The sequence below is a fragment of the Schistocerca serialis genome, chromosome 4, assembly GCF_023864345.2.
Source record: "Schistocerca serialis cubense isolate TAMUIC-IGC-003099 chromosome 4, iqSchSeri2.2, whole genome shotgun sequence".
Classification (NCBI taxonomy): Eukaryota; Metazoa; Arthropoda; class Insecta; order Orthoptera; family Acrididae; genus Schistocerca; species Schistocerca serialis.
In genome coordinates, this window is record NC_064641.1 from 62,924,496 (window position 1) to 62,935,586 (window position 11,091).

The 11,091-nt window shown below is 45.0% G+C and overlaps 1 pseudogene; it reads left to right on the forward strand.

Moving 5' to 3' along the window:
- The first annotated feature begins 7,390 nt into the window (after positions 1-7,390).
- On the forward strand, positions 7,391-7,508 carry LOC126476085 (5S ribosomal RNA; annotated as a pseudogene).
- Positions 7,509-11,091: the final 3,583 nt, after the last annotated feature.

Sequence of the window (11,091 nt, forward strand, 5' to 3'; positions counted from 1 at the left end):
ATCGCATCAACCTGTAACGCATCAAAACAGCCTGAAGATGACGCAATGAAGCGTCGAAACTGGTAGCGACAAAATGAAATAAAATCATAAGGCCGGCAGGTGTTTTTATTTTTTGTCACCATAGTAAACGGCCGTCGTCCCAGAGACGTCCTGCTAAAAGGATGGACATACAAAAGCTTGAATGAGACTGTCCTCACTTTCCAGCACTGTAGGAGTCACAGCTGTGTGCTCCCAGCCGATACGCGGGAGTTGGGACAAGTTTGCGCGACCGCGTGAAGACAGACACCTCACCCAACGACTCACCGTGCTTTTGTTGATTGCCTGCTTTCCGTAGACGTTCTGCAAGAGCCTATGAATATCTGCGAAGCTCTGGTTGTCCTCCAAAAGAAACTCAATGACACGTTTTTTTTTTTTTTGAACGCTCCTCCGTTATAGACACCATTATGAAGGCTACGTGTAGCGCCGCCATCCATTGGAACTTCATGAAACCGGCAATATTCCACGATGTCACGTAGCAAATTCCGCATTCCTTCGACCGAAATTGGCCTAGAAAAAAAGGTGTCGCATTACGTATCGAACGTCCGTTGTAAAAATGACATCGTTTCAATGACAGTGTGGATAAAATCGGAAGTTCACTGAGGCATTTTGCGGACGATGCTGTAGTATATCGAGAGGTTGTAACAATGAAAAACTGAATTGAAATGCAGGAGGATCTGCAACGAATTGACGCATGGTGCAGTGAATGGCAAATGAATCTGATTGCAGACAAGTGTAATGTGCTGCGAATGCATAGAAAGAAACATCCTTTATCATTTAGCTACAATATAGCAGATCAGCAACTGGAAGCAATTAATTCCATAAATTATCTGGGAGTAGGCATTAGGAGTGATTTAAAATGGAGTGACCATGTAAAATTAATCGTCGGTGAAGCAGATGCCAGACTGAGATTCATTGGAAGAATCCTAAGGAAATGCAATCCGAAAACAAAGGAAGTAGGTTACAGTACACTTGTTGGCCCACTGCTTGAATACTGCTCAGTGGTGTGGGATCCGTATCAGATAGGGTTGATAGAAGAGAGAAGATCTAACGGAGAGCACTGCACTTCGTTACAGGATCATTTAGTAATCGCGAAAGCGTTACGGAGATGATAGATAAACTCCAGTGGAAGACTCTGCAAGAGAGACGCTCAGTAGCTCGGTGCGGTCTTTCGTTGAAGTTTCGAGAACATACATTCACCGAGGGGTCAAGCAGTATATTGCTCCCTCCTACGTATATCTCGCGAAGAGACCATGTGGGTAAAATCACAGATGCGTACCGACAACCTTTCTTTCCACGAACAATACGAGACTGGAATAGAAGGGAGAACCGATAGAGGTACTCAAGGTACCCTCCGCCACACACCGTCAGGTGGCTTGTGGAGCATGGATGTAGGTGTAGATGTTTGCAGTCGCCGGCCAAGGGGAAGGATTCTTCTCGTGTGCACAGGAGAGGAACAAAAGGAGTAGGGCAACTCACCTACCTCTCCTGATTAATTTTTGTACCGTCTTTCTCGTTTCTTTTGCTTTTTTTTCTCCTAGTAACTTTTTCCGCCCCCCTCTGTGCGTGCAACTTCGTCGGAGACTATCTCGCCACCCTCTCCGGAGGCGTGACGCCATCTACATTCTGTATTTAAGAAAGGATTCCGCTACCGGTTTGTCATTCACAAATCGCATTTGAATGATGTTTGTTTGTGAGAAGACCGCGTCGTACCTCATACGAGTATAAGAAGGAGAAACGTCAAGAAACTCAACTCAGAATACCAGAATGACCGGATCGTGGCTGATCGAGACCGCGCTTTACCCCTCCGCGCTGTTCCTGATCGCGTTGGTCGGGATTCCACGACTGTCATACGAATATGCGATCGATGGGTTCAGAAGCGCCGTAATCAACACCACGCCCCAATCGTCTAGAGCCCAGCAGACGGACACTGTTCTCTCACCGATGCAGAATCGTTCAGTCACATCACGTACCTCGAGTCGAGAAGATGCCGGTGCTGCCGCTGAATGTCCTCGCGAAATTCGCGGACGATACCACGTTATTAACAAGCAGGCGACACATCAACGCGGCAATATGGCGCCTACAGCAGCAGCTGAACATCACAGAACAATGGGCAACGGCACGTCATACGAAAATTTTGAGAGATTGCAGTGCACTCTCACTTCTAATTTGGAGTTATGCCGCTTCATGTTCTTGTTGTTGTTGTTGTGGTCTTCAGTCCTGAGACTGATTTGATGCAGCTCTCCATGCTACTCTATCCTGTGCAAGCTTTTTGATCTCCCAGTACCTACTGCAGCCTCATTTCCTAATCTAATTCCCTCCGCATCACCCGACTTAATTAGACTACATTCCATTATCCTTGTTTTGCTTTTGTTGGTGTTCATCTTATATCCTCCTTTCAAGACACTGTCCATTCCGTTCAACTGCTCTTCCAAGTCCTTTGCTGTCTCTGACAGAATTACAATGTCATCGGCGAACCTCAAAGGTTTCATTTCTTCTCCATGAATTTTAATACCTACTCTGAATTTTTCTTTTGTTTCCTTTACTGCTTGCTCAATATACAGATTGAACAACATCGGGGAGAGGCTACAACCCTGTCTTACTCCTTTCCCAACCACTGCTTCCCTTTCATGTCCCTCGACTCTTATAACTGCCATCTGGTTTCTGTACAAATTGTAAATAGCCTTTCGCTCCCTGTATTTTACCCCTGCCACATTTAGAATTTGAAAGAGAGTATTCCAGTCAACATTGTCAAAAGATTTCTCTAAGTCTACAAATGCTAGAAACGTAGGTTTGCCTTTCCTTAATCTTTCTTCTAAGATAAGTCGTAAGGTCAGTATTGCCTCACGTGTTCCAGTGTTTCTACGGAATCCAAACTGATCTTCCCCGAGGTTGGCTTCTACTAGTTTTGCCATTCGTCTGTAAAGAATTCGTGTTAGTATTTGCAGCTGTGACTTATTAAACTGATGATTCGGTAATTTTCACATCTGTCAACACCTGCTTTCTTTGGGATTGGAATTATTATATTCTTCTTGAAGTCTGAGGGTATTTCTCCTGTTTCATACATCTTGCTCACCAGATGGTAGAGTTTTGTCAGGACTGGCTCTCCCAAGGCCATCAGTAGTTCCAATGGAATATTGTCTACTCCGGGGGCCTTGTTTCGACTCAGGTCTTTCAGTGCTCTGTCAAACTCTTCACGTAGTCTCGTATCTCCCATTTCATCTTCATCTACATCCTCTTCCATTTCCATAATATTGTCCTCAAGTACATCGCCCTTCTATAGACCCTCTATATACTCCTTCCACCTTTCTGCTTTCTCTTCTTTGCTTAGAACTGGGTTTCCATCTGAGCTCTTGATATTGATACAAGTCGTTCTCTTATCTCCAAAGGCCTCTTTAATTTTCCTGTAGGCAGTATCTATCTTACCCCTAGTGAGATAGGCCTCTACATTCTTACATTTGTCCTCTAGCCATCCCTGCTTAGCCATTTTGCACTTCCTGTCGATCACATTTTGGAGACGTTTGTATTCCTTTTTGCCTGCATCACTTACTGCATTTTTGAATTTTCTCCTTTCATCAATTAAATTCAATAATTCTTCTGTTACCCATGGATTTCTACTAGCCCTCGTCTTTTTACCTACTTGATCCTCTGCTGCCTTCACTACTTCATCCCTCAAAGCTACCCATAGGGAAGATGACATCCATTATGATGTGACTTCATACATGATGATGAAATGGTGGGCGGTAGTTAATGCTCTCGCTTGCGTGCTCTTTTTTTTGGCCATCAGTCTACTGACTCTAGGGAAGGAATAATGGTCAGCTTTACCTGCATTTAAAGGAATAGGGTGGCGATTTAAACGACTGCAGTAAAAGAGGACGGAGACGGTGGGCCGAGGGAAGCGCGTTTTTTCTGCGGAACCTGGGTGGAAACATTTCCGGACGGCCAAGTTCCGTGGTCTTATTGTGCAGGCACGTTGGTTGGCGCCGGTCAGGAGGCAGCTGCGTCCGGGTAGACTAACTACCGCCGAGGAGTCACGAATGCAATGGCCAGTGCATTGTAGACCGGAAATAAAGCTGAGGTTGGGCCCTTGTTAGGCAGGAAGCCAGCAAAACAACTGTCAGCGTTCTGCGAATTTCTGTGGCTAGGTCACTGGCGCCCAGAGACCCAGACTCTGTTACAAAACATATTTGTGAAAGCACGAGGCTTTCAGCGAGTTTATGGCCATTCCTTGGAAACTTTGAAATGGACGCAACAGGGGAGGTAACAAACTTTTTATGGAGGGGTGTGGTTCCATCCTGGTCATGTTGTTAGCAAATGGCATGTCCTAATTGCGTGGGAAAGAGGCCGCAAAGCTGAATCTTTTTTCCTTTTCTCCCAATTAACTTTAAACTCTCTGATTGGTCAAACCGCTGTATGCAAAGCAAGGGCCGCTCTCCGAGCTTCAAATGCCGCGCTCTAGCTCGTGATTGGCTTGTGCTTAAGTGGGGGAAGTCTAAGATCTAAATAGGTTATTGGTACCGACCTGAGGAGAAAAGCTGACAGAAAGAGAAGATAACTCTTGTACTGGCACTTCGCTAGTAAAGAACTGCAGGTCTCTAGCTGAACGGTGAGACTTGTGTTCCTTGCTAGTGTGCCACTTAGAGTCTGTGCCAGTCACCTTCTGAACCGTCAGAGGTACTGCTTCTAGCATCACGCACACAGCGAGTGTTGCGTGGGTGTACTTATTTGCCTTCAGTCGGCCGTCTAAACATTTGACATATTCAGTCACCCGTAGTCGTGGCACAGAGTCAAATTGGTTTGGCAGACCAGCAAACGGGTCCACCTGCACACTGGAATCCACGGGAATTTCATAGGCTCATAGCAAAGTACCTGCGTTCCGAATTAACCGAACGCGGGCGAGACCGCGTACTTGCATATTTTGGGCGCGCTCCATTAATAACAGACTGCGGCCGTCCATGACTTCAGTCCCTGATTGCATCGTGGTGTGCCGCCCTGACCAGCGGTAGGGTAAAGTATTCGCTGCTATGGCGTAGGGGTCCAATATATATTTCTCAGCACCCTGTTCTTTCGAACCATATTTTTCTTTTGTTGGAATAGTAGAGTGTAGATGCCTGATGGTGGCGTAGTTTTTGTGCCATAACCCGAATTCGCATGTATGAATTCAGATAAAGCGATTAGTGTTCCGGTTTTTGTCCTGTGTCGATCCCCAGCTGATCACTTTGTCCACCATAGACCCCATGTTAGTGAAAGCGTTTGTCAAATAAAAATGCTTGTGTGACGTTTGTTTAGGTTTTTTGTTGTCTTGTGATGTTAAGGATGAATAAATCTATTGACATTTAGATCACAACTTCTCCCTGAGTGCTGATTAGCAGTACCTTCCCATTTTATTATTCAAGTCTAGATTTGAAACGTAAGCAGAAGGCTTTCAAGTTAACGCTGAGAAGATGACGACAATTCTCTTCTTACCTTCATGACAGCCTGGTTATAAACAATGATCCAGTCCCTTAGGCTGATCACGTTTCCCATTTGGGAGTCATAATTAATAAAAGAAATACCGGTCAAGGAAAATGTCAATGTGAAAGAAGGCAACACGTTGCGCTTGATGTTGCACCCTCTCCTCGCCATCTCTCATATGCCTACTAGCACAAAACTGAAGCTATACTGAACAACAGAAACAACCCTCCATTTTATATGGCTGCTCCTCTGGGGCCACCATAAACACAAAAACGTTAAGCAATCATAGGATTTGCAAAATCACTGTCTTTGGCTCATTCTTAAATGTCTCTCGGTGGACCTGGACAAGGAATCTTCATCAAGAATGTGACATCGACCCTACCTAGGACACCATCAAGAAGACAACACGTAACCTCCTGGACACCATAAAAGACCTCTGGCCGATCACTCGCCTTGTGCACTACTTCGGTTACCACGGACCATCATCGAAGCTCCTAAGTAACCAACAAAAACGTACAAAAATCGCCATCACAGATGGGTTTGTGGGGCCAGAGCCCACAGCCTTCGTATGAGTATATAGAGAGAACAATACCCATTTACCTTTTCATCCAGGACGACCATAAGCACAGCGTTACCACTTCTCTTACATGACACAAAAAACGCAGTATGGACTGTCAGCATATACCGGTGGCAACGGCCTTGAAGCAGTGGATACACCGGCTCCCGTGAGATCACCGAAGTTAAGCACTGTTGGGCGTGGTCGGCACTTGGGCGTGGTCGGCACTTGTATGAGTGACCATCCAGCCACCATGCGCTGTTGCCATTTTTCGGGGTGCACTCAGGCTCGTGATGCCAATTGAGGAGCTACTCAACCGAATAGTAGTGGCTTCGGTCAAGAATACCATCATAACGACCGGGAGAGCGGTGTGCTGACCCCACGCCCCTCCTTTCCGCATCCTCCTCTGAGGATGACACGGTGGTCGGATGTTCCCGGTAGGCCTCTCGTGGCCTGAAGACGGAGTGAGCATATACTGGTTCCTGCCAGATCGCTAAAGTTAAGCACCATCGGGAGTGGTCAGAACTTGGATGGGTGACCGTCCGTGTACACCGAGCGCTGTTGACAATTATCCCTTAGCTTTCACGGCAGAGGGGTGATGGAGTAAAGCCTCTGATCACCAGTCATAGCGCCACTGGATAAATTACCAAACCCCTCTGCAGTGTCTCGCGAAATGAGAGTATGCGTCACAGTTGGTTGGTTTGTTGGTTGATTTGGGGGAGGGCACCAAACAGCGAGCTCATCGGTCCTATCGGTTTAGGGAAGGATGGGAAAGGAAGTCGGCCATGCCCTTTCAAAGGAACCATCCCGGCATTTGGGGAAATCACGGAAAGCAGGATGGCCGGCTCAAATGGCTCTGAGCACTACGGGACTTAACAACATCTGTGGTCATCAGTCCTCTAGAACTTAGAACTACTTAAACCTAACTAACCTAAGGACATCACACACATCCATGCCCGAGGCAGGATTCGAACCTGCGACCGTAGCGGTCGCGCGGATCCGGACTGAAGTGCCTAGAACCGCACGGCCACAGAGGTAGGATGGCCGGACGCGGGTTTGAACCGTCGTCCTCCCGAATGTGAGTCCAGTGTGCTAACTACTGCGCCACCTCGCTCGGTCGACACTGTTGACAGAAGGCTATGTGGCGACACAGGGTTTCACTCTCTTCCTTCTCTCGCCATCATCCCACTCATGTGTGACACCACGCTGTACTCACGCCTGTTACATACTGCGGCCGTTTTCTAAGCCACCTCTTTAAAAAAGATGATAAGAGAGACGTCAATAACTAACCATCTGTTTCACTGCTGATATTTTTTCAAAATTTTTGAGAAGGTGAAGTATTCTGCCAACGGCCTTGCCGCAGTGGTAACGCCGGTTCCCGTCAGATCACCGAAATTAAGCGCTGTCGGGCTGGGCTAGCACTTGGATGGGTGATCGTCTGGTCTGCCGAGCGCTGTTGGCAAGCGGGGTGCACTCAGCCCTTTTGAGGCAAAATGAGGAGCTACTTGATTGAGAAGTGGTGGCTCCGGTCTCGTAAAGTGACATACGGACGGTAGAGCGGTGGGCTGACCACATGCGCCTCCATATCCACATCCCGTGACGCCTGTGGGTTGAGGATGACCAGGCAGCCGGTCGGTGCCGTTGGGCCTTCCAAGGCCTGTTCGGACGGAGATATTCTAGAACAATATACTATCCTCAACAAATCATAGTTTGGGTTTAAGAAGGATTGCTCTACTGAGAATGCCATTTACATGTTCACTCACAAGATTTTGCAACCATTAAATAATAAATTAGCGCTGATTAGTATTTTCTGCGATCTACCTCAGTCACGTGATTTTGTGAATCACAACAGTCTCCTAAATAAACTGAAGTTTTATGTGGTTGCTTGTATAGCCAACCAATGGATAATATTTTATCTAACCATTGTAAGTATGCTGTTTAGGTTTTTTTATTGGTAACGCCACGTAGCGCTCTGTATGAAAATCACTGGCTGTGCTGTCTGCAGTCTGTCGCTGGTTTGCATTGTTGTTGGCTATTGTAGTGTTGGGCAGTTGGCTGTTAGCAGCGCTTAGCGTTGCACAATTGGAGGTGAGCCGCCAGCAGTGGTGGATGTGGGGAAGTGAGATGGCGGATTTTTGAGAGCGGATCATCTGGACGTGTGTCCATAAGAGACAGTACATTTGTAAGACTGGATGTCATGAACTGCTATATATATTGTGACTTTTGAACACTATTAAGGTAAATACATTGTTTGTTCTCTATCAAAATCTTCATTTGCTAACTATGCCTATCAGTAGCTAGTTTGAATCTTTTATTTAGCAGGCAGTAGTGGCGCTCGCTGTATTGCAGCAGTTCGAGTAACGAAGATTTTTGTGAGGTAAGTGATTCGTGAAAGGTATAGGTTATTGTTAGCCAGGGCCATTCTTTTCTAGGGATTATTAAAAGTCAGATTGCGTTGCGCTAAAAATATTGTGTGTCAGTTTAGTGTCGATCAGAATAAGTAAAGAGAGTAATGTCTGAGAACGTTCAGTTTTGCTCAGCTGTTTGAAAAGCAAATAACGTAAGAGGTTTATCAGCACAGTAATTCATTAAGTTTTCTAAGGGGACATTTCATACCATAAGAATGCAGAAAGTTGTACTTAGTAATTCAACCAGTATAGTCCGATTGGGGAGAAATCACGAATGGCGTTCCCAAGACCACTATTATTCTTTTTGTATATGTAAAAGATCTTACATCTAATATACAATAAGCAGAATTAGTTCGTTTTGCTGCTGACTCTAGTATCGTAATCAATCCAAGCATACACACAGAAACAGAACAAATGGTAAAAAAAGTTCTTAAAAGTCTCATTGGCTCGTTTTCTGCGAATGGTCTGACCTTCAGTTTAAAAAAAAAAAAGACAAAAACACAGCATATTCAATGCAGCACGTTTTGGGGGGGGGGGGGGGGGGGAGGGGTAGTACACCAATGATAAGTGTGACACAGAGTGAGGAAATAATAAATAGGTTGAAAACTTCAAAATTCTTAGGTGTCCATATCGATGAGAATTTAATTTTGAAAAAGCACATTTTGTAACTTCTAAAACAACTTAATTCAGCCACATTTGCACATAAAATCATTAAAAATCTTGGGGAGAGTCAAATCAGTAAGTTGACGTTTTTTCATTCAGTAATGTCATATGGAGTAATATTGTCGGATAACTCACCTTTAAGAAAGAAAGTGTTTGTAGCTCAGAAACGTAAGACTATTATGTGATACTCACCCTCGATTAACTTATAGACATCTGTTTAAGAAGTTGGGCATTCTGACTACTGCTCCGCAATACACTTGTTCCCTCGTGAAGTTTGTTTTAAATAATCCACTACAGTTCAAAAGGAACAATGATGTGCATAATGACAATACCAGACGGAAAAATAACATTCATTACTCGAAATGAAGGTTGTCTTTGGTGCAGACAGGGGTGCACTTACCCAGAAACATAAAATATCTTACAGACAGGGAAGCACATTATGAAAACAAACTGAGAAAGTTTCTTGTTAGGAGCAGGTGGTGGGTAGGAATTACTAACTCACGTCTGAAAATCCTTTAAAAAAAAAGAAATGTTCAATATGTACCTATATGTACAAATTAATCTGCGATGAGAATATGAAATTAATCGTTAGACATTATCATGATTTATCGTGATAAAATGGTACTTGGAACATGAACCTAACTAACAATCACCTACACTTATCAGTTACACTTGCACAACGCAAAACGCTAACACTTCTTGACGGTACTGTGCCTGTAGGTGCAAACGATAGTAAACACGTTTCCAGTTCAGGCTGCCGAATCTGTGGCCTCCCAGCCATTCATGCTATAGCACTTTACTTTTAAAGAAGAACCCGCCGACAGTGGTGCGCCGGTGGACAACTCTGGACGTAGGACAGGTGGCAAGTTGTCTTTTCAAAAGAGTCTGTGTTCTGAGGAAAGCGTCACAGTTAAGGCTCCGAAGAGAACGAACATTGCCAGATTGCATTCGGCATCGTCATAAGACCCCACTACCTGGGTTTGTGTAGGGTGCCGTAGGGCACACAACTCGAGCATTTCTGGTTGGTATGGCCGGCTGCTTCCGCTGGCAGCTGCTGATGCTTTTACAGTATGGTACTGAAAAGCTCTCCGTAACTGTCCGAATCTCTGGAAAGCTCCCCAGCTCAGAGATTCATAGGTTTTCAGTTTCTTTTTCTGATATCTGCAGCATTTCAACGATAGTCAACGATAATTTGATCTTTCAGACGCCACTCTGCGCCCACTGTGTGTAGCAATAATTGCCGTAGGGGAGTAACTTAGATCTCAGTATGCCTTTTGATTAGCTCCTTACTGCTTTATAACCGAAGTCCACTAACACTAACGTAGCAGAGTCAAACTAAGGAATTTTAAAAACAAATGTTTCCAACAGTCATTCTCGCACCTGTTAGAACGTATCCAAGGCTGCTCGTTGATGTATTCGAGCCACTGAGCAAAGATTTGTGGTAAAATCTTGGGTAAGTTCCTCAGTTTTTAGCAAATGCAGTGGTTTTTTGCGTAGGGAAATGTTTTCATTCTGATATTAAGATGTCATCAAAAATGGATCTGAGCACTATGGCACTTAACTTCTGAGGTCATCAGTCCCCTAGAACTTAGAACTACTTAAACCTAACTAACCTAAGGACATCACACACATCCATGCCCGAGGCAGGATTCGAACCTGCGACCGTAGCGGTCGCGCGGTTCCAGGCTGTAGCGCCTAGAACCGCTCGGCCACTTCGGCCGGCCTAAGATGTCATCGGTTTGTACATAAGCACATGTCTTGCTGCAATGACCTGTCTATCACAACTCGCTACACACCATTCGGAGAAAAGGTGTGACCAAAATTCTATCTTATCTTTGTCGCACGTCTTCAAACGAAGAAGATAAGATTCAGAAAACTGGGAGGATTTATATGTTTTCAAGAAACTGTGTCACTCTTTATACTTGTCGGATGGGCTTGAAAGACGTGCAAATCAAATTTGACGTGAGAAACCAG